The sequence below is a fragment of the Protomyctophum parallelum genome (assembly GCF_964188405.1).
Source record: "Protomyctophum parallelum genome assembly, chromosome: 1".
NCBI lineage: Eukaryota > Metazoa > Chordata > Actinopteri > Myctophiformes > Myctophidae > Protomyctophum > Protomyctophum parallelum.
Window position 1 is genome coordinate 25,767,286 of NC_139697.1, and position 24,900 is coordinate 25,792,185.

The window sequence follows — 24,900 nt, forward strand, 5'->3', positions numbered from 1 at the left end:
AGAGAGAGAGAGAGAGAGAGACGAGCGGAGCAGAGAAGAGTCTAGTCTGACAGAGATGGAGTGTGTTCGGGGGAACCTGCCATGGAGGAGGCGATTGATGAGAAAGCAGTTACAGGCGTATCAACATCCAGTCGCTGGGTTTTAACCACATGAACCCCTAGCGTCCCTGTCTGGTGGCATATGTCACGGTCAGGTGAACATTCTGCAGATCTTCAGAGTCACACAGTGGGTCGTGTTCCGAGCAGACCGACCGTGGGTCGTGTTGTGAGCAGACCCGCCGCAATGCACAGACAGTGGGTCGTGTTCCGAGCAGACCCGCCGCGACGCACAAAATGGTAAATGGTGCATTTATATAGCGCCTTTATCCAAGGCGCTTTACAGAGATTGTGCATTACATTCACCCATTCACACACACATTCATACACCGATGGCAGCGGAAACCATGCAAGGCACCAACTAGCACATCAGGAGCAATTAGGGGTTCAGTGTCTTGCTCAAGGACACTTCGACAGTAACTCTGGGGGAGCCCGGGTTCGAACTGGCAACCTTACGGTTACCATCCAGGCACTCTACCCCTGAGCCGCCGACGCACAGACACACAGACAGTGGGTCGTGTTGTGAGCAGACCCGCCGCGACGCACAGACAGTGGGTCGTGTTGTGAGCAGACCCACCGCGACACACAGACAGTGGGTCGTGTTGTGAGCAGACCCACCGCGACACACAGACAGTGGGTCGTGTTGTGAGCAGACCCACCGCGACACACAGACAGTGGGTCGTGTTGTGAGCAGACCCGCCGCGACACACAGACAGTGGGTCTTGTTGTGAGCAGACCCACCGCGACACACAGACAGTGGGTCGTGTTGTGAGCAGACCCGCCGCGACGCACAGACAGTGGGTCGTGTTGTGAGCAGACCCGCCGCGACACACAGACAGTGGGTCTTGTTGTGAGCAGACCCACCGCGACACACAGACAGTGGGTCGTGTTGTGAGCAGACCCGCCGCGACACACAGACAGTGGGTCTTGTTGTGAGCAGACCCACCGCGACACACAGACAGTGGGTCGTGTTGCTAGCAGACCCACCGCGACGCACAGACAGTGGGTCGTGTTGTGAGCAGACTACCCGCGACGCACAGACAGTGGGTCGTGTTGCGAGCAGACCCACCGCGACGCACAGACAGTGGGTCGTGTTGCGAGCAGACCCACCGCGACGCACAGACAGTGGGTCGTGTTGCGAGCAGACCCACCGCGACGCACAGACAGTGGGTCGTGTTGCGAGCAGACCCACCACGACATACAGACAGTGGTGGAAAAAGTCCGCAAATGTTTTACTTAAGTAAAAGTATCAATACTGCAATATAGAAATACTCCATTACAAGTAAAAGTGGGAATGTGCGTGCACAATTACACGGAAAACACATTTTGTGTTCATTTGCAATATATTTTTGAAACTGAGAACTCCTGCGAACTTTGGATGCATCAGGCATTAAATGAATGAACCCATTTAGGCCTGGCGTCAAAATAAAAAAAACATTTTTACGATTTTTCAAAGAATAGCACACCTACAAGCTCGTAGCGCACCACTTGGTGGCGCACTATGAGCTTGCAGATCTGCTATTTTTCAATAGCTAAAGTATAACATAATGCTTAGTTAAAACACCAAAAGGGGTTCCCGTACAGAATGGGTTAACTGGGCTTGTTTCGACATTATTTCGCTGCTAATCACGTTGAGCAAAAAACTGGCATTAATTCGAGGGCCACATTGATTGAACTGCCCTGATGTGACCCGACATTCCTGGCTGATGAGAACACTGATCCCCGACACGTCTTCATAATCATAACCGTTGCTGCGAGCACAAAGTCAAAAGCAATAATGACTACAACCACCCATGTACTTTATTTAATGGGCTCCTCCTGGTAGACTCAGTGACAGTGGTGCAAGAAATACTCTGGTGTTTTACTACACGTGAAAGTAGCAATAGCGCAATAATGAATTGCATTTTTATAGTGCTTTTCCAAGTGCTCAAAGCGCTTTACAACGGTTCATTCATTCATACATTGGGAGGTGAAGCGGCGAACAGTCGACGCCAGCGTCCTCACTTCCCACATTCACACACCAATGGTGGCGAACTCACACCGACCGACTCATTGGAGGCAATGTAGGGTTCAGTGTCTTGCCCAAGGACACTTCCACATGTGGACAGGAGGAGCTGGGATTCGAACCGCCGATCCAGGGATCATTGGACGACCCGCTCTACCTCCTGAGCCACAGCCGCCCTAATGGAGAATTGCAAGTAAACATCCTGTATTCAAAGTTAGCGCTTGGTTAAAAGTATAAAGGTATTGAAGTCAATATCTTGGATATCTACAGTATATACAATGAATGCTTCTATGTAAATCCAATAAAGAAAACAAGTACAAAAGTATTGTCGTGAAAATGCATTTACAGTATACCAAAGTTAAACATAAATAAATGTCAACTTGTAGATAGGCTATTTTCGAATAGCCAAAGTATATGTTTTGTATTAATAACCTAAATTAAATCTAAAAACTCACTAGTAACTAAAGTTTTCAAAGAATTGTAGCGGAGTAAAAAAAAAAGTAATCTGTTTAGTATACAGCACTTGAATAAAGGTACAACCTAGACACTCCAGAAATGCGATTATTTACCGCATATATCAGGGATATCATTTTTTTAAAAGGCGCAAACTTTCCGCATATTTCACCGCAAATCCCCAAAACTTTTTAAAACTTTTAGATTTTAGCATTTCTTATTTTCCGCAAATTTTGCAACTTTCCGCGTGTTTTAGAACTTCACGCATTTTCACCGCATAAAATCACATAAAAACTGCACAATCAAAGATTTTTTCCCGCGTTTTTCTGGAGGGTCTATTAAACGGGAGGCGGTCACCCTTTTAGCCGACAGGACAATGGTCCGACAGTTTCGGACTATTGTCTGAAATCAAGTCTTTTTACTCCAACAGTTCGACACGACATTAGACAGACAGAAGTTCCCACAATAGTCCGACAAACCATAGGTTAGACAGGTTACCCTAAGGTTAGACACCCCTTAGGTTAGACGGGACAATAGTCCGATACGGGAGGGGAGGTGTGTGCGTGTGTAAATGTGTCAAGTCACGTGACCACTGGCTGTGCTACGAATATGAATTATTATTACTAGTCCTTACCCGTTCTGATATATTTTAACTTGTATAATAGATTTGTGTGTGTGTGTGTGTGTGGTTTTTTATGAATAAAAACAGCAGTATAACATTAAAGTATTCTTCCAAATGCATGGTAGGGAAACGTTTTCATGGCAAGAGCAAGGACCGCAGCATTTACACTTATTAGCCCACAGAGGCCCATTTGAAAAGTATCAAGGACCCCCAGTTTGACATGCAGCTATATATGGACAGTCGCACAGATCCAATTTGCAGGTGGATTTGCGTCCAAAACGGTCTCAATTGTGAGCTTTGGCTTGAGAGAACTCATGGCTTTTGCAACCTGTGATGTTGTGAGCTTGTAGATTAGCTGTTTTCACCAGAGCGTGCGCTGTAGCCACTTCACGCTGTGTGTGTGTGGCTTATGTTCAAGACAGTTATATCTCGTGTTGTGTTTATAGCTAACTGAAAAGTGAAAATGGCCACGCGATGACGCACGCGCACACATACGAACGTGCGCACTCACAGCTTAAGTAGTTTACACACACACATGCTCACAGCGAAAGTAGTCTGCACACACACACACACACACAACCTCCGTTGGCTGGGGGCGGTGTGAAAAAGGGTATAGGTGCGTGGAAGAATGCGCTAGGGTCCTTGAGGCTGTTCTTCGTGGCATGTTGTTTGTTGTATGTAGTAATTGTGTCGATGCGTAAGGGGGTTGGAAATATCCCGATCGCTCGGCCGCTGTCTATTGCGAGCAAAATTGACAGCGGGCGAAACAACTGAAGTTAGGCGGAAAACTCGCGAGCAAAATTGACAGCAGGCGAAACAACTGAAGTTACGCGGAAAACTGTGTCCCAGTATTAATCAGTGACCGTCCCAAAATGCAATTCACTGGTGACACGTGATTTCTGGGGAGAGGAGTTTTGCCGCCCTGTGGCTGCGGGGGGTACTGCACCCGGGTGCGTTTTTAATTCACTAATAAATTAATTAATAATCATTAATGTGTCAAATCGAAAAAAGGGCTCCGTTACGCCCTCCATATTCATATGGTCAATGCCTGTGTGAAAAGTGGGAGCGATTGGTGCAGGCAATGAGGAGATAATGAGGAGATAAAATGTGGTCGGACACACATTCACTCACACACACACACACTCATTCGGTCAATTATAGTATGATTATAGCTGACTTAATAGTTCCTGCTGTAAATCCCGTTTTGATTATTTTGATGCTTTCCATATACTTTCTGGAAATGCATAATGGGCACTAATTTACGTCGTTGTCTGTATGCATGCATCTAATATGAATTAATATATTATTAAATATATATGTTTATATTATGCTTTCTTAGTCTAGCGGTCTGTAGGCAGGCCCGCAGGCGGTCTGCAGGCAGGCAGACAGACAGGCAGGCAGGCAGGCAGGCAGGCAGGCAGGCAGGCAGGCAGGCAGACAGACAGACAGACAGACAGACAGACAGACAGACAGACAGACAGACAGACAGACAGACAGACAGACAGACAGACAGACAGACAGACAGACAGACAGACAGACAGACAGACACCAGGCAGGCAGGCAGGCAGGCAGGCAGACAGACAGGCAGACACACAGACAGACAGACACACAGACAGACAGACAGACAGACAGACAGACAGACACGACAGACAGACAGACAGACAGACAGACAGACAGACAGACATACACCAGGCAGACAGACAGACAGACAGACAGGCAGACAGGCAGGCAGGCGGGCAGGCAGACAGACAGACAGACAGACAGACAGACAGACAGACAGGCAGACAGGCAGACAGGCAGACAGGCAGGCAGGCAGGCAGGCAGGCAGGCAGGCAGACAGGCAGACAGGCAGACAGGCAGACAGGCAGACAGGCAGACAGGCAGACAGGCAGACAGGCAGACAGGCAGACAGGCAGACAGGCAGACAGGCAGACAGGCAGACAGGCAGACAGGCAGACACGCAGACACGCAGACACGCAGACACGCAGACAGACAGACAGACAGACAGACAGACAGACAGACAGACAGACAGACAGTCTGCGTTATCTGATCTCAGGTCAGAATGGGTTAATGACTTTCTACCACTGCTCATTGACATATCAATCCAGAGGACAGGGACAGACAATGGAGAACGGCCGTGTATGAAAAGAATATTCTCCACACAGCCGGAGAGAGATCTGGATAATAATCTGCATTGTTTGTGTGCTGCTCCTTGAAATTAAGTGCATTCATCAGCAATGCGGAGGGAAAGGGCTGGTAATTAAAAGAAAAGTCTAATGCTGCAATAATTGCAAGAACCGCAGTGAAGCATGATGAATGATGGGAAGCCGAGACAATGGCACTGCCTGAGTTAGATCTGGTGCCGCCATTTACCTTTGGCTCTGATGGAGCGTGAGATGTGTGAGCGCAGTATACGCGCGCGCACACACACACACACACACACACACACACACACACACACACACACACACACACACACACACACACACACACACACACACACACACACACACACACACACACACACACACACACACACACACACACACACACACACACACACACACACACACACACACACACACACAGTAGTGGTATATCGTCATACTGATGAAACACTTCAGGTGTTTCATCTGAAGTTTCAACTTCTTATTTTTCAAGCTGGAATCAGCAACTACACGTTTGTGAAATATTTTGTGCCAGGGTTGCGTGTGGATAAAAAAATAATAATAATTAAGTTTGTCTATACGAGATTGTACATTTTCAAATAGCTGATAAAACTCAGTGGTGGAAAAAGTACTCCAATGTTTTACAAATAAGTAAAAGTATGAATACTGCAATTAAAAATATGCTATTACAAGTAAAAGGCATCAAAAAATGTAGTCATTATATGCAGAATATCCTGTTTCAAGTTCTCAAATGTATATACACTTTTGAAAATAGCATGAGTCGCATATTGTACCGGTATAGGCTGAAGTGGTTAATGTATGTTTTGTAATAAAAATACAAATCAGTAACTAAAGTTTTCAAATAAATGTAGTGGAGTAAACGTACAACCTTTGCCTCTGAGATTTCCACCACTGCCAAAACTGTCACATTCAAAATTCAAAAAGCAAAAGCAGCAGTTCTACATAAATCTTGAAACGCGTCGCTGATGCTGTAAGTATGATCAGGGTAGGGCGTTAATTTTATGACAAAACACTAGGAGATGAGAGGTTTCTGTATATCCCTGTGATGCATGCCGGCAGGCAGGCAATTGGAGATCCCTCCGGCTGTCATTTACTGTCATGGCGAGCGGTTTGTCACGGCTTTGAGCCTCCCACACGAAGGCGACGCTTGAAGTGGAGGTGGATTGACTCATCAAGGGTACTTCCCGTTCCTGCGTGAATAAGCCTTGACGAGCGCTGAGGCCCAAAGGGCAGGGTCCTATCTCCTGTCCCCTTAACGTGAGGCAGCTTGATGTACAAGTACGGGTGACTCAATTGTCCCCCGTGTGTCGCCCAGTTCGACAGGATTCTGAGGTTAGGTTTAGGCATAATTTCTGTGAGGTTAAGCTTCTGGTTTTTAAGGACTTCAGTGTTTTGTACCTTACAAATGCAAGTGTAAGTATACAGAACAAAGAATGTTTTCTTTCGCCACCTTTGTTGAAGAAGAGTCTGGGCAATTATGTTTTATTTTATTTCATGGTATAGTGTTAATTTGTGTTGGCTATGACTAGGACTAAAGACTAAGGTTTTAGGTTTTATTTTTAGTTGACTATAAGACTAGAGTCTAGACTAAAACAAAATAGTTTAAATTGCCCAAACAGGCCTAAAGCGAAATGGTGTTCAAAGTTGAGAAATCTGAATTTGCTTTTAAAAGTAGGCCTAATTTACTAAAAAACTTTTTGTACTTTTAATACTTTGAGCTCCCAGTCTCAGGGCAGACACTATCACCACAAGGCCACTGAGCTTGCCTGCATGCTTACCATATGTGACCAGATTTGACTGAGAGACTGCCATCGCGCAAATTCCAGCTTTTCACCAGGAGAAATACTGTTTGTTGTTGTCTGAAATAAGTGTCAGAGCTGAAATCGACATGTAAATATGAAATAAATGCTTAAACATGTAGGTAGTAGGCATGTGGAAAATAATCGATACGTATCGATTATGACGTGCGCGATGCGAGTGAATCGGTTCATTCACTGTGTATCGGTAAAATTGACGGGTGAAATCTCGATGCATCGTTCGCGGAGTGCTTGCATCGGTAAAATCCGTGGTTGCACCGTTTTTTCATGGTAAATTTCACCCTATCCTGTGTTTCCGAGGCGCAGTGAACGTACCATCAAAAAAGGAAGAGAAAAAAAAGGTCTCTCGCAGCGCACACACAGGGCACGTTCGGAAATAGCGCACTGAGCCCACTGTGCAATGCAAACTAATAGGAGAGTGTGCTCCGGTGTGGTATTTCCGAACGCGCCCACAGTCAGTGAACAGAAGCTACCGTACGACGGTGCAGTCAGAGTAGACGCGTTGAGACAAGGCTATAAAGAGCACCCGCGACTAACAGAAGTGAGCCCCACGCATTAAACAAGAAGCACCACCTTTAGCTTTATAAAATAGCTGTCCGAGTAGCTTTGTCCGTCGATCAGTTGACTTTTCACTGTAGCGCTGCGTGCTGGACTGCTGGTAATGATCCACACTCCACAGCTGATTATCCGAGGCAAATCTGAAATCTGCGTCGCGATCATCATCAATTTGTAATTAAAGAAAGCTTCTGCAGTCTGCACACACGTGTAGAACAACAACAACGCCGCCACAGCAGGGTGTACTGCTTGCTGCACAACTTTCCACTGTCCAGCTTTCCCCTGCTATTCTCTGGGATAGAAGCCTTATTTATATTCTGCAGCAAGACGGTGTCGCACACCTAAAATTGCAGATCCACAAGCTCACAGCGGGGCGTGGATGAGACGCATTGTGAGCTTGTACATCTGCTATGTATTTATAACGTTAATAATACATGCAGGCCAGGGTCTTCAATGTTTTTCAGGTCAAGCCAAGGACCACTTAGCTTAGAGTGAGAGATCAAGTAGGGACCCCCACTATACATAGGCAATTATATTATAAAACTGTTGCAGATTAAACTAGACAGACTTGTTTGACAGCACTACAAGTGTGACCTGTAATTTTTGTTTTGTTTATTTGTTTCTTTTCTATTTATATGTTGGTAACATTAATTGATGAACAATAGGCTATTACATTTTAATCTCTTGAACCCTCTATACTCAAAACCTCAAATTGACCTTTGAGATATAATAATTATACTAGCCTATGATTATTAGTAATCTAACAATTCCACAATAACGAGCAGACCCTTTGTTTACTTACAGAATTCTATAAGTTGGGTTGTTTGAGATGCAGAGCTATAATACTAACCTACAGTAAAACAATAAATTGCTTTGAATTTAAATGTAATGCATTTTTAGTTTTTACATGTTTTGGGAAATTAATAGAGCTTTAATATAAATCCGAATTGAATCGCCATCAAATCGCATCGTATCGGTAGAGGGGTGAATCGTATCGCATCGTATCGCCAGGAGATTCCATGTATCGCTAAAGTATCGTATCGCTGGCAGTGCATCGAGATGCGTATCGAATCGTGAGATGAGACGAGATTCACATGCCTAGTAGGTAGGTGTAATGTATAATGAGACCACAGATGTGAACCTTTCAAGCCTGTTTTCTCAAGTTGTTTTCTACAAGACATTACTTTATAAGTCGTATCTTCAAAACTGGTGGGTCAAACTAATATCCAATATCTATATTTGAAGCTATGATTCCCTGCTTTCATATGATATGAAAAAAAAGAAAATTCAAAACAATCCAATGGCAGTCCCTCAGTCATATTAAGTCACATATAAAAACTAGAACTGCACTCTATCGAGTGCATACTTGCTTGTTGCACACTAGTAGGCCATAAATGGCAAACTAGTGCACAAGTACTTTCGACCGCTGTAAACTGTGGAATCTCAGTATCTCTGTGAAGGAACGTTTGAAATGTCTAATTATTAGGTGTAACTATTTGCTACCTACCTACTTTATGCATGTAAACACCTAGTATTATTAAGTATGGTTCAAGTTTTTATCTATATAAGAAATACACTTTTATCAATTTAGAAATATTCTGGATCCCTTTTTAGTTTTTCAAAGAAAAATAAATCATTGATATGTGATGGAAAAAAGGTATATAAACTGAATTAAAATATGTTATATAGTATAATTATTTTATTATTTATTGTAAATTGTCAATTGTTTTAAATGTATTTAATCTTGGACTATAGTGATATTAATACTAAATCATGATCAGAGATCATGATCATGTGTCTCTAACTTCAATTTTTGTAATAATACTTTCACATTTGTTAAAATATACATGATCTAAAATACTTCCGTAATCTGTAGTTGGATTTGTATTTAATTGTTTAAAGCCTAATCTTGACATGAAGGTCTTTATACTTCTATCTTTCTCAGTATATTGGTCTTCATTGAAATCTCCTATTATCATAATTGCAGAAGTCGGAGATGATAGATACTTTACCATGTTTTCGAGAAATGTGTTTAATTTTGAAAGGTCTGTTTTAGGTGATCTGTACATAAGAATGATATATAGATCTTTATCTTTTACATGTATGCATACGTGTTCTACTCTTTCTAATATCCTGATTTCATTTAGAATTATTTTAATGGAAATATCTTCTTTTATAGCAAACATAACTCCCCCACCTATATCATATTCTCTGTCATTCCTGATTGTATTGTAATTCGTGTTCATTGTTCTTAATTTAAAAGGAATGTTATTATTTTTCTTTAAATGTGTTTCAGTAAAAGCAATCCAACATTTCGAGTTGGGAATCTGAGTTTATATCTTCTAAATGTGTTAGATAACCTCACGTTCAACAATCCAATTTTTAATGAATTATTTAATGGTAATTGAATTATCTTCTGTATAGTTGGATTTTCTAGAGGTGATTGTCGTAATCGTATCATTTCTCTCTCTACATTCTTATCCACTTTGATCTTTTTAGGATTAAAGTCACACTACTTTTTGATAATGTTGAATGAAATTAACGTAAAGCTTTATGGTTAACTTTTTGACACTACCGTTACTTTTATACACTCCAGAAACATAATGTTGTATTACTTACATCATCATTGAGAGCAGTTATACATATAATATATATGTAGTTGTAAGTTGATTAGCGGTATACTGTGGTTACTTTGCGCCAAAAACAGTCCCAGCCAACCCGCCACTTGATGCGTTTGCAAATAAAACAGCTAATTTGTGCCTGGTTTGCTGGGACCAGATTACATTCTTACGTCATCATTGAGAGCTAGTCATACATATACACACCATGTACTCTGGTCCCAGCAAATCAGGCACAATTTGCCATTTTATTTTACTGATTATGTATAAAGTATATGTATGACTAGCTCTAAATGATGACGTAAGAAATATGGTCATTTATGTAATCTGGTCCCAGCAAACCAGGCACAAATTTGCTGTTTTATTTGCATACGCATCAAGTGCCGGGTTGGCTGGGACGGTGCATACGGACCGGGCGAAATTATTACTTGTGCGCTCTGCTTGTGCAAGTAACAAGCATAGACGAAAGGAGCACAAACGTCACCAATTGGTTTCTACAGACCCTCGAGGATAACAACACAGCCCTTGAACGAATGGTAACAAGTGGTCCTGTAGGGTAATGATGACCTGGATGATGACACATATCCTATTGAGAGGCGTTTAAAACTACCCAGTCTGACATGGACTTCAAGGGTCCTCCGACACTGATTTCCAGAGAGCCTTTCGTTTCGCTGTCTATGGTGTCAAGAAGGTTATCAAAACCTTTAGTTGTAATATACATGGCAACTAGAAAAAGAGCACAGCTCTCCGCCAGGTCAGGTAGGTTATTGTGGGCAAGCAATATTGATGGAATAAGTACAAATCAGACAGATTCATCTTGATCACATGACTATAGACATGTGTACCAATTTGTGGTATTGTTTTACATACACAAGTCGGCCTCATGGTGACACTATAAAAGGCAGATGTGAAAAATGCTTAGGGAGTGCACATAAAGTTTTACGCAGATGAGTGCAGTAATTGGTAATAAAAACTAAAAACAGCCTTAGTGTCACAACAACTGACATTGCAATTATTTGAGACATTTTGTTCAAAACAGAGCACTCCTGCAAACTTTGGAAGCCAATCGTAGGCAATCAGGTTGGCATAATGGAAAATCGGACAGATCTGTGTTGATTACATGACTATAGAGATATAGAGACACTGTGTACCGATTTGGGTGGTTTTGTTTTTGACAAAATCTGTAGGTAGTAATATAAAAAAATGTTTTGCAAAAATCAGTCTCGCGGAGATAAAAGGTTGCTGCCTACGTCGGCAACGATATGTCTTTGAAATGCAGTGGTGCTGAACGTTTTACAAAGTACTATACGCCACTGAATAAAACACACAATCTGATGCTTCAGCGAGAGGCCTTCACCTGGCCTGACCTGTGCTTTGGAAGGGGCCAGTTTGACGTGGGAGGGGAAGCGCATTCCATAACGTGGGGATTACGACAGAAAAGGCTCGGTCACCACTGGTCTTCTTTGTGACCTTAAGATTTAGCTGGCCCTCAGACCGCAGTGACCTTAAGGTTTAGCTGGCCCTCAGACCGCAGTGACCTTAAGGTTTAGCTGGCCCTCAGACCGCAGTGACCTTGGGGGAGCGTAAACCGCAATAAGTTCCGAGAGGTGCCCAGACTGCCCACCCATCCGGTGATTTAAAAACAAACAAAATCTATTCTGAAGTTAAGGTATAATTATACTCATATCCCCTAAATAATAAGCCTTATATAATAATCTGCCAATAATCAAAATCTTCCTTAATTGTAAAAGCATGCTTTTCTCTGTGTCTGTGTGTTGCCTGGCAACCATTGTGCTAAATGTCGCTGCAACAACTACATTTCTCGGAGGGAGAATGAGTATGTTTGGATCAATGCATGACTTATCTGATGAAAACTTTCCAGAGATATGTAGTAACACAACCAGCCTGTTCTATAGACCTCTGTAAACCATAGCACAGACTCATGGGGGCTAATTGTGTTTAACCCATGAAGACCTGAGGCAGATTCTACTAATGCCTAAACAAGTAGTTCTCACACATTTTATGGCGGACCCCCAAAATTATATGTATTACTCCCCCCCTCCCCATCTGAAAATGTCTCCCGGGAAAGAGTATGAGGCATGAGGCAGCATGTTGCTAAGCAACATATAAACACTCAGCCTGACTGAGTAAATGACAGGCTAAAGTTTGCTATAGTTGGTTAGATCAAAGGCCTTAAGGCCTTTGGTTTAAAAAAAATCTAAAAAAATCCAATGGCAGTCAAATTTAGTCACTTATGATAGATAGTCTAGTGTAAAGTTATCAGCACGCAGCAGGGTAGAAATAAACCAAATACAGTAGGCTATTCTGTGTGCATGCGGGTGTGCATGCATGTGTGTGATTTAGTACAATGCACAAAATGTTATTTCTTCATTCCAATCTTCTCATCCCGTCCCTCTTAAATTATTCCCTTTTAATGTCGGAAATGTGAACGCTGCCTCTGAAAAACTGTAGCTCTCTCTTCTCTCTCTCTCTCTCTCTAAGAGCGGCCAATGAGGGCAAGCACGTCACACAGAGACCCCGGCGTAAATGATTTATGGACTTGTGTGATAATAAACATATATTATGGGATGCGTTTAGGAGCACAGGCCGCGGTTGACACAGTAACACGGCTCTTTTAGTTTAACCCATACTGGGCGGGAACCCCTTTTGGTGTTTCAAGCATTATGTTACGCTTTAGCTATTGAAAAATAGCAGACCTACAAGCTCGCAACGAGCTTGTAGGTCTGCTATTTTTAAAAAATCGTGAAAATGTAGTGCAAATCTATATATTCTTTCAGAGGGAACCTTTTTCAATTTGATTCTGGAGGGCTGAAACTACATATTTTCAGATGGGGGTCGACGGCCAATTACATAATCTTATTCTTGGGGCTCCCTGACTTGAACATGTTTGAGAACCAATGTCACAGAAACATGAGGTTTTTCAGAAAACCGTCAGGATTTAGAAGACATTTTTGTAGAGTCGTTCCCATGGTCTAAATGGGTTAAGTGGTCCCAGACAGAGGCTCTTATTTCCCGGACAATGGCGGCGGGAGCAGACAACACATACTGTACTGTACGGAGATTGATGACACACATTCCTGCTCTGAATACCACATTTAGGCCACGCTGAGCTGCCCTCACACGTAGTAAGTAGTGTGAGCCTTGCATCGCAGAGCCTTGTGGCCCATAAGGCAGCAGCTTCTGCAGTGTGAGGCAAAAATGGTAAACGGTGCATTTATATAGCGCCTTTATCCCAAGGCGCTTTACATGGGTTAGGTGCATTACATCCACCCATTCACACACACATTCATACACCAATTGCGGCGGAAGCTATGCAAGGTATACCAACCAGCACATCGGGAGCAATTTGGGGTTCAGTGTCTTGCCCAAGGACACATGTAGAAAGGAGGAGCCGGGATTCTAACCACTGACCTGCTCTACCTCCTGAGCCACAGTCTTGATGTACAGTATACAAGTACAATCTCCCCCCCCCCACAGCCATGATGTACAATTAAACCTCCGCAAACTGACACTATAGTAGGCCTACAGTATGTCACAGAGACTTCAATCCAACCCTCGATAAACAGAAAGCAGAGGAACATTTTTTTTTTATTCTTTTTTTATATCCTCTGATCCAGATGCCGGCGTAGATTAACTCACAGGTGGCGGCTTAAAACCCCGCCTTGGATATAAAGACACTATATAAATGCACCGAGGTTTGAAGAACCAACTGAAATAGGCTGGCAGTATACTGTACATCTGAGCCAATTAAAGAGGTGGGTGTGGCATGTGGTTCATTGGAAAGTGCAAAAAAAAGAAGAAAAAGAAGAAAAAAAAAGCCAGGCCGGGAGCCAGATGCTTCCTGAGTCCCAAGTTACGGCAGGGATAAGCCCTCTCTGTCTCCGTGGCATTACCTGCAGGCATCGCATGGATTTACAAGAGTTAGACACTTCTCTGTCTGTCTGTTCTTCTTGGTTGAACACCACTAGCGTATACTCAACTGCAAAAGCATCACCGAAGGAGCAACTGTGATGCCCCACACATATGAATAGAATGCCTGCCTGCCTGCCTAACTGTCATCCTGTAGGTGAGCCTGGGTAGGGCATCATTGGCCTGATGGCTGATGGGAGAGCACCTGGGCCCGGTGTCTCCCAGAGGCTATAAATGCCACACTCACCCCAGTTGAAGAGAGAGATCCAGAGGAGGCAGACCTGCTGCCTCAACTCCCTGCACTAGCCTCCATGTCGCTGTTCATTTATGTTTGATTATTCTTTCCATCCACACATGCACCACACCATGTATCACCCATCCATACACCACACCTACACCACTGATTCACTGACTCCACACCTCATACCTGTTGCGTGATTATGTCTTGTAGTTCAGTTCATTTAAGTTATTGTCTAGTCTTATATATATAATAAATACAGTTTATTATTACTGTTGCGCTGTCTCCTGCCTTCCAATCTTTGTCATAGCATGAGCCAGCTATGACAAATGGGGGCTCGGTCCTGAAGTGTGAGTATTAAACTTTCAAACTTTGATTTGTAGTTTGAGTTCGGTTTTGTTATCTAGTAGCGGCTACTAGAACCTAGTGGTTGTGACGCGCACCGTTTTGACAGCCGGTCGGAAGTAAATTGGGGGTATCCCCGTGACGTACGGTAGATCGGGGCCAATCAGAGCCGGAGGTTGGGAAGCCTGGCTCGGGATTCCCTTTTTGTCTTTTGTGACACGGATTTCAAATTGTTTGGGGTGCGGTTTTTCGCTTGACTTTCCGTGGCCGTTGCTATTCTTTTGTTTTCCGTTCGTTGTTTTGCGTTGAGCATGGAGTTATTTGGATAAATCATACACGTTTGGTGACACATCACGTAAGTTATAGAGAGTACTCAAACAAATATAGGAGCTAGACTGCATTGTCCCATGTGAGGCTTAGCCACGGAGGTTTTTTAACTTTCGTGGGTTTGTTATTTTTCTTGTAGTGTTGGGGGAACGCAGTAGTAGCAATTGTCTCGGGAGCACAGTACGTGGCTGACGGCGCAACTATTAAATGGTTGCGTTGTCCCCATCGTATAAATTAGTGCATAAGTACCCCTGCCGAACCCCATGAAGAGCTAGGGTGAGGTAGATAAGGGTTTGATAGGCAGATAGGGGACGCTCTTTTTGTTTGGGTCGCTCTGTATAAAGTTACGTCGCTGTGTTTAATATTTATTCTCGGTTTAGCTATATCCAAACGTTGTGATGGCGGAAATTGATAAATTTGTGGCGTCGCCGTCAGTGGAATTTTTAAATGACTGTACAAAGGAACAGTTGTTTGATATTGCTGACCACTACCACATCGATATTGGGGACAGGAGACGCAAAGTGGGTACACTAAGGTTGATCTTGATGGGAGACTTAGAGGAAGCAAAGGTTTTGCCTGAGGAAGCAGGGGGAGGTGGCGCGGCTGCCTTTGCGCCTATTAAAAGCTTAAAGGCAAATTCAAACTTTTCATTCGAACAGCAAAAAGAACTGATGCTCATCCAGTTGCAGATGGATAGGGCGGAGACTGAGAGAGAGAAAATGAGAACGGACTTGCAGAGGGAGAAGTTGGAGCTGGTAAAAGAGGGGATAATGGATCAGACGTGTTTGGAGAGTGGAGGGAGAGCCTCGACTGCAGTTAACAGGCAGTTTGATTTAGTTGGTAATTTAAGGTTGATGCCAAAATTTAATGAGAGGGAGCCTGAGACATTTTTTTCATTGTTTGAGAGGTTGGCGGACTCGAGAGGGTGGCCTGATGCGGATCGGACTGTGATGCTGCAGTGTGTTCTGACTGGGAGGGCACAAGAGGCTTATGCTGCGTTGTCGGTGACTGACTGTCTAAGTTATGCCACCGTTAAGACTGCTGTGCTGAAAGTATATGAGATGGTGCCTGAGAGCTACCGGCAGCGTTTTAGAAATGGTAGAAAAGACGAGAGGCAATCGTACTTAGAGTTTTCACGGCAGATGGTGCTCAACTTTAATCGGTGGCGTGTTGCTGCAGGTGGAACAACATGCGAGACAGTGTGCGAATTGGTGCTGTTAGAACAGTTTATGAGAGCAATCCCACAGCGGGTAGCAACCTTTGTCAGTGAACAGCAGGTTAAAACGGTGGGAGAGGCGGCCGCTTTGGCGGATCAATATGTTTTGACGCATCGGGAATGGGTACCGCGAGGCGCGCAAAATACGCACCGGGAGAACACTGCACCCAGCCATAATAGCGCATCCAGCAATAATAACAATAGCGCACCTTCCACCAGTGGGTTTAAAGCGGAGGATGGGAAAAGTCGGGCTGCCCGTGACGGCGAAAGAACATGTCATTTCTGTGGGAAAAGAGGGCATATCAAAGCTGATTGTTATGCCTTTAAAGGAAGGAATAACACACATGTGAAATCGGCAGCGTTTGTAGCGCCTGTTGTGGCAGATGTTAGGTCGATAGGTCCTTTACATGAGAGCGAGAGTAGTCTCGGCGGTGTAGACGTGGCATATCGACCGTTCGTGGAGAGGGGCTTTGTGCCTCTTGTCGGGTCCAAAGAAAAGGTGCCCGTGAACATCTTGCGAGACACAGCAGCGCTGGGCACATACGTGCTTGAGTCTGTCCTGCCGTTTTCACCGAAGTCTGCGACCGGGGATGCCATGTTGAGCCGTGGTATGGGCATGTCCATAATCTCTTCTCCTACACACAAACTTGAGCTAGACTGTGGCCTTGTCCATGGTGAGGTGGAGGTGGCGTTGCGTAAAGCGTTTCCAATGGCTGGGGTCGATGTCCTCCTGGGAAATATGCACGCTGGGGGTCTAGTATGGGCTAATGTGCCGCCAACACCACTGGTGAGTCCAATTCCAGTCGTGGGCAGTGACCCAGATGAGTCTGAGCGGGATTTTACCTGTGTGTTTGGCAGCTGGTGTGGGTCCTGCCTCTCAGTCTGTGACTGTGGCTGAGAGCGAGGACACAAGCACCTTTGATGAGACATTGGTTTATGGGCGGTTGAAAAACACAGAGACTCTTGGCAAGTTGGACAATCTGTTGGGTCATCTCCCCAAGTCACAACGCTCAGAGCTGACTGGGGTAATTGGTAGTTTCCCAAACTTGTTTAGTGACACACCGTCACAAACGCATCTCATTGAGCATGATATTGAATTGACTGATTCAAAACCCATTCGACAGCGTTTTTATCGGGTCTCTGCAGACAAACATCGGGTGTTGGATACAGAGTGCCGATATATGCTGGAGAATGGTATTGCAGAGCCGGCCATATCTAGCTGGGCTTCGCCGTGCATCTTGGTTCCAAAGTCCGATGGGTCAGTTCGGTTCTGTACGGATTTCCGGAAAGTTAACAACGTGACCAAACCGGATGCATTCCCTTTGCCTAGAATGGATGACTGTATTGATCAGGTTGGGTCGGCAAAATTTGTCAGCAAGTTTGATTTGTTAAAGGGATATTGGCAAGTCCCATTGTCAAAGAGAGCTCGTGAGATTTCATCATTTATTACTCCGTCGGGGCTTTATTCCTATAAAGTTATGCCATTTGGGTTACGAAATGCGCCGGCGACGTTTCAACGCCTCATGAATAGGGTGGTTGGGGACCTTGAGGGCTGTGCCGTGTATTTGGATGATTGTGTAATTTTCAGCGATACTTGGGAATCTCACATTGCTCGGATTCGCGCCCTCTTTCAGCGGTTGGCTGACGCGCGGTTAACGGTGAATCTGGCTAAATGTGAATTTGCTCGGGCGACAGTCACGTACCTTGGCCGGGTAGTCGGTCAGGGGGAGGTCCGTCCGGTACAGGCAAAAGTAATTTCTGTGGAGAATTACCCTCCTCCTGCCACTAAGAAGGACCTCATGCGCTTCTTGGGGTTAATTGGGTATTATAGGAGTTTTTGCAAAAACTTTTCATCTGTTGTAGCTCCTCTAACTGATCTTCTGAAGGATAAGGTGAAGTTCGTCTGGTCCACCCGGTGTCAGCAGGCGTTCCGGAATGCCAAAATCCTGTTGTGCTCTGCTCCGGTATTGGCAGCTCCTCGCATGGAGCAACAGTTCAAGTTGCAGGTCGATGCGAGCCATGTTGGAGCAGGTGCAGTATTGGCGCAAGCTGACAGTGGGGGGGTGGACAGGCCGGTCAGCTTCTTTTCCAAAAAATTTAATAAGCATCAGCTTAATTATTCTGTAATAGAGAAGGAAGCATTGGCACTGGTGTGGGCTTTGGTACATTTCAGTGTGTATGTGGGGTCTGGGGTACCTGTTAGAGTGGATACAGATCACAACCCACTTACATTCCTTAGCTCTCTTAAGTGTCCGAACCAAAGGCTCATTAGGTGGTCTTTGTTGTTGCAGTCCTTTGCTCTGGACATCAGGCACATTAAAGGGAAGGATAATGTGGTGGCGGATGCATTGTCTCGTGCGCCTGTTTAGAGATGTCTGTCTAACCCTTGGTGTCCTTGTTTTTGTAGAGACTGGCGTTGTGGCTCCTGGCCTGTTCTTCTCCTGACAGCCCTATTGCTAGCTGAAACACCAGGATCCAGCTGTTAAGGGGGGAGGAGGGTCCAGGTGTTGCAAGGCCAGGCTCTAAGGGTGTTTTTCACTTTGGAGTATTGTAGTAGTGTATCTAACATGTTTAAAATGATATAGTGCACTTGATTGTGAAATGTAAAATATTTTGGTTAGTGGGACATTAATCGTTGATTAACCATAGGTAGGCTACATTTGATGAAGATAGTGCACTTAATTGTAAAATGTAACATGTTCGTGAATTTGATGTATAGTAGATGTATGTAGGTTAAACGGGTCATGGTTCCTATTGGGACCACGACTTTAAGGGGGGGGGTGTGATGCCCCACACATATGAATAGAATGCCTGCCTGCCTGCCTAACTGTCATCCTGTAGGTGAGCCTGGGTAGGGCATCATTGGCCTGATGGCTGATGGGAGAGCACCTGGGCCCGGTGTCTCCCAGAGGCTATAAATGCCACACTCACCCCAGTTGAAGAGAGAGATCCAGAGGAGGCAGACCTGCTGCCTCAACTCCCTGCACTAGCCTCCATGTCGCTGTTCATTTATGTTTGATTATTCTTTCCATCCACACATGCACCACACCATGTATCACCCATCCATACACCACACCTACACCACTGATTCACTGACTCCACACCTCATACCTGTTGCGTGATTATGTCTTGTAGTTCAGTTCATTTAAGTTATTGTCTAGTCTTATATATATAATAAATACAGTTTATTATTACTGTTGCGCTGTCTCCTGCCTTCCAATCTTTGTCATAGCATGAGCCAGCTATGACACAACGCAAGGCAGATAACCCGCGGCAAAACTGGATAGAATCCATAATTGACACGCACACACGCGCGCACGCACACAGAGAGAGAGAGAGAGAGAGAGAGGCTTATATTGTCAAAAATAGCCTCTACTAACACCACCACGGTGAGTCGAAAAAACACAGAATCCTGACCAATGTGTGTCTCTTTGGTTTAGAGGTACTGTCTGCGCCTGCCCACCCGCCTGCCCTGCCCTGCAATCATTTCCACCATTTAACCCCAAGCATGGCTATATAGCACCCCCGGGCCGGGCTCTGGCCCGCTGTACATGTACTGTATGTGCGACAAGACTCACAATGACAGAGCATTAGGGTCCGCATGGGCGCTTCTTCTTGACCACGCAGCGGACACCGGCGCAGCAGCAGGGCAGCGGCGCAGACTAAGGAGACAAGCGCATGGAGGGGGAAAGACACGACACTCTGTGACAGCATGTCAGCTGAACTCAGCAGAGAGCTGACAGCCGATCACATTCGTCAGGGTGCCCCAGACGCAGAGAGAGAGAGAGAGAGAGAGAAGGGCTTTAAGATGGATTATTTTATGTCATGTCGTAATGCTGTCCGGCAAATCATCTCTGGGGTTTGAGCTTCATTCTACTGCAGATTACACTCTTGTAGTCACAGAGAAAAGCAGCCTTTTCTGTAAGCATAGCCTTACTTTTCCATCGCGTCCAAAGGGAGGGACTTATTTTTGTTATGCATTCTTCTACTGTGTGATTTTGCTGGTATGTCTATGTTTTAGCTTTACAGTGAATTTCACAACCTGAGTTGTGTAAATGTGCAATATAAATAAAGGATTGGATAAATGGATTAGATTGTCTTTTTCGAACAGTCACACAACACAGGTTTCATGCACGGAAAACAGATCTGTAAAGACTCAACGTGAAGTTAACCTCCTTGGGCGGTACTTCCACGACATTCCAGTGCTTGTGTTTAAGACCAGTGTGGTAATGTGTTTAAGACCAGTGTGGTAATGTGTTTAAGACCAGTGTGGTAATGTGTTTAAGACCAGTGTGGTAATGTGTTTAAGACCAGTGTGGTAATGTGTTTAAGACCAGTGTGGTAATGTATTTAAGACCAGTGTGGTAATGTGTTTAAGACCAGTGTGGTAATGTGTTTAAGACCAGTGTGGTAATGTGTTTAAGACCAGTGTGGTATAATGCCGTGAGTGTCACCGCTTCTCCCTTCTGGTTGTCGTGAAAGTCTCGAAGCCCGTCTGTTTGTCTGTACCTCACAGCTCGGAATTTTAGTCCTGCAGTACTGCATTTCAAAGTTTCCAGTTGGTTGCAGTTAATTCAAATAAAGCTATAAGGATAAAAGTATATTAGTAGTAGGCTACATGCTCGGAAATCTTTGTCGGCATAACAGTGTGGCTGCAAGAGTCAATGACAACAACAACACAAATACAAAGATATACCGGAGGTGGGGAGACGAAAAACAAAGCCAACAGCTCAACAGTAAAGTAGCTCAAGAGTAGCGTCACGGTTCAATGCTTCGCAACAATGATTCCTTGGGAAACTGTGTGGCTTATGCAGTTAAGGTGATACAAGTGGTGTGTTTTGATTATTACAAACATCACCACTTCCTTTTCGGGCCACTCAAGTGCATTGTATTGCATGTATTATGTATTGTTATGTGAAAGGTTCAAAATAAACTAAAATTGGTATCCAATGCCATTTTATACACAGTGCGTCACTTTGTGCCGCGCCGCAAACTTGCAAAATGACACAGATGCCATTTTTGAATATCCATTCCAAACATATAAATGGATAAAGTGGTGAAGATGATTGTGATGCTATTATCATCACATTTCACTGGAACCCCCTCAAAGAACCCGCCAGGGGTTCGAGGGGGGGGGGGGGGGGGGGGGGGGAGGGGTTCCCCGGACCTCACGTTGAGAACCACTGGACCAATGTATCATTTATCAAAGTGGAGGCCCTTGGAATACGGAAACAAAAAGAAATCACTGATTTACAACACAGCAATGAGCTGCCAGCAAAGAGAAACGGGTGGTACTGTTGTATCACAGACAGCATGTTGGCCAGCAGAGCCTTAAAGTGGCTGTGTGGTCATCACTGGAGAGACAAGGTAACTGAGGCACGATTGATGGGCTCTGGTCGCAGACACGTGTGAGTCTGTGAGAGTGAGCTACTCTTTTCTAAATCATTAGACACGTCTGATCTCTGAGGCTGTCGCTCTGCTATGACGGGAGGGGGGGAGGGAGAGAGAGAGAGAGAGAGAGAGAGCAGGCCTGCAGTGATGAATGAGTGAGATATGGATTAGATTAGGAGCGAGCAGCAACATGAATGAACAGATTAATGAGGTGAGAACAAAAGCAGAGCGCCATCTCTGCATGGCCACAGTCACACACGTGCAGCTCCTTCTGAATAACACGCAGCACGGTCCATGATGGCTGGAAGTGGAAACACTGGCAATATTAGCCTGGCCATGCCAGTAAGTTAAAAAGTAAGTATAGCCTTGCCGAGCCATGAGGCCCATAGCAGGGCAGGGGCATATCTCCTGTTTCTGTAGCGTGAGGCAGCTTGATGTACAAGTACACCATAGAGTAATACAAGGATAGAGACCAAACCAGAGCGTTAGCCCCGCCCCCCCCGCTATTCATTTCAATAGAAGTTTCTCAGTGGCGTTTTGAAGCACCCGGAAGACTGCCGGAAGTATAATTGCGAACGCAGTGAGCCACTTACTATGAGACCCTGCTGCTCATGTCTGTGTGTCTGTCCCGCTGTGACACCACCCGCCCGCCACCAGAGGGCGCAGCTGTAGCACACACACACACACACACAGGGCGCAGCTGTAGCACACACACACACACACACACACACACACACAAGAGCTGCGTTCGCTTCCCGCGTTTGCGCGTCTTACTTGTTATAACTCAATGGCTCGAGCGAGCGGAAGTTTAGCCTAGCCCGTGACGTCATGAACGTCCGTCCATTACAATTATTTTAAAACCTACTTTTATCTAATATTAAAGTTGGCTAATGGTAGCGTGGGCAGATGTCACTCTGACAAAGCAAGCTTATGTGTATTGGCTATTTTATGCATTTTGAAAACTTCTGCATAATAAGCACTTTTCCTTTTGGTACATTAAGTATATGTTGATGCAAATACTTTTGTATTTTTTACTCAAGTACATTTTGAATGCAGGACTTGTAAAATCACACCTGTGCGAAGTGAGGGGCGCTCTTATCATCATACATTGCCAGCTCAACAGTAAAGTAGCTCAAGAGTAGCGTCACGGTTCAATGCTTCGCAACAATGATTCCTTGGGAAACTGTGTGGCTTATGCAGTTAAGGTGATACAAGTGGTGTGTTTTGATTATTACAAACATCACCACTTCCAATTTGGATAAAATCGGTATCCAATACCATTGCATACACAGTGCGTCACTTTGTGCCGCGCCGCAAACTTGTACCGCAGATCTGCTATTTTTGAATAGCAAGCGCTAAAATGCAAAATTACACAGATGCCATTTTTTTATATATGTGACCAACTCCAGCAAAAAGTGCCTCAAGTCGATTTTTACAGATTACACATTTTTACAGATTATTAAAGTACAGAATGTAAGCTTTCATATGATGTATCATTCAATGACATTGGACAATAATTGAAGGAGATATGACCATCTAAAACTTGTTGAAACGGATACCCCAAAGTAGAGAATTTGCTCTGCAAAGTTTCCCTGAAAATGTAGCACCTCTGGAATGGGTGTGACAATAGATACTTGCATAATCACTCCCCCACCCACTAACCACTCCCCCACTAGGTTAGCTGTCAATGACAGTTGAGTGGACACTTAGGTGTGGGAAAGTACATGTTGTTTTACTTGAGTTAAAGTAAAGAAATATAGGACTGAAGTTGTTTAGTGTATGTTTTGTAATAATACAATCTAAAAAGTAACTATAGGCTAACTGAGTTTTCAATGGATATAGGCTATGTAGTTTTAGACCAATGCTTTTACATGTGTGCACTGAAACAAAGGGCAGAAGAAGATCTTACACCTTAGGTGCCCCAATAAACCCTTTTGAAAGTACAACAATTCAATTTAACTTATACACTACCTGGTTGTAAATAGCTGTAGTACAGCATTTTATGCAGGTGTACTTTAAGCAATCAAAGTCAGACAATTGACCCGGTATTTTAAATAAATAAAACCGACGCATCAGGCTATGATGCGTTGTGCGCTTGTAGATTTGCTATTTAAAAAAAACAGATACAGCAAACAGCAAGTCATAATGCCTGGTTTCTATACGTGGTTTTGTTTATTTTCTGTAAAGTATAACCCAAATGCTCCTTCATACTATACTATAGCCATGTAGAATACTTCTGTGTTTACAAACACAAGCATGCTAATGGGCGTGATCAGAGCGTGAAACCTGAGGACAAAGAGATTCCAGGACCAATTGAAAACAACATGCAAATCTCGGAACTGCGCTTCTCTGCCCCCAAAACAGTGTTAAAAAACAAGCCCACTATGACGTATAAATGTATACATTTCATTTGCCCAAATGAACAATCTGTTTGAATGAAAACCTTCTTCAACATTCAAACTGTGTTAATATGAAAAAAAAAAGAAATGTGTAAAACAATGTGTACTTCTTCCAACATTTCTTTGCACCAGTGCTCTCGATCATCTGTCATCAGCTGAAGAGATAGATGGTCAATCAATGATTAATCTGCTTCTTCATGACGCCATTAGTCAGTGCTATGACAGCTGCCCGAGTCCGCGCAGGCCTCTTTGCTTACTAATTGCTCACTGTACAGTTCAGTGCAATTATGCCATGGAGTCGGCCACCGGCCCCCGGGAATATATGGGTCAGCTTATTAGCATCATACATTTAAATACTTATTCATAATATGTTGTCTTTTAACCCTTTGAAACCAGGAAACCGCATCTATGTAATTTTAGGTTTGTGCGCGGTACGAAGTGAGGTGCTATGAGCACTATATATTTATATTACACTAGAATTTCGCAGAGTTACGTTGCCGCGCACTATGGGAAGAAGGAAATTGCGGGAGTTGACTCCACATGTAGTAACGGATGGGTTATTAGTTATTATTATGTGTCCTTATTAGTGTAGTGTAGTGTAGTCAACACGTTATGGCTCATACACACTGCCCGGTATTTGCTCCGATTATGCTGTCGGGGAGCATTTTTTGCGCTGGCCGACAAAACCCCTGATCTGACG

The 24,900-nt window shown here is 44.2% G+C and overlaps 1 protein-coding gene across 1 annotated transcript in view; it reads right to left on the reverse strand.

The window, feature by feature from the left end:
• The window catches only part of trappc9 (trafficking protein particle complex subunit 9), a 350,071-nt gene that overhangs the window by 50,355 nt on the left and 274,816 nt on the right, over positions 1 to 24,900 (reverse strand). The window lies entirely within an intron of this gene.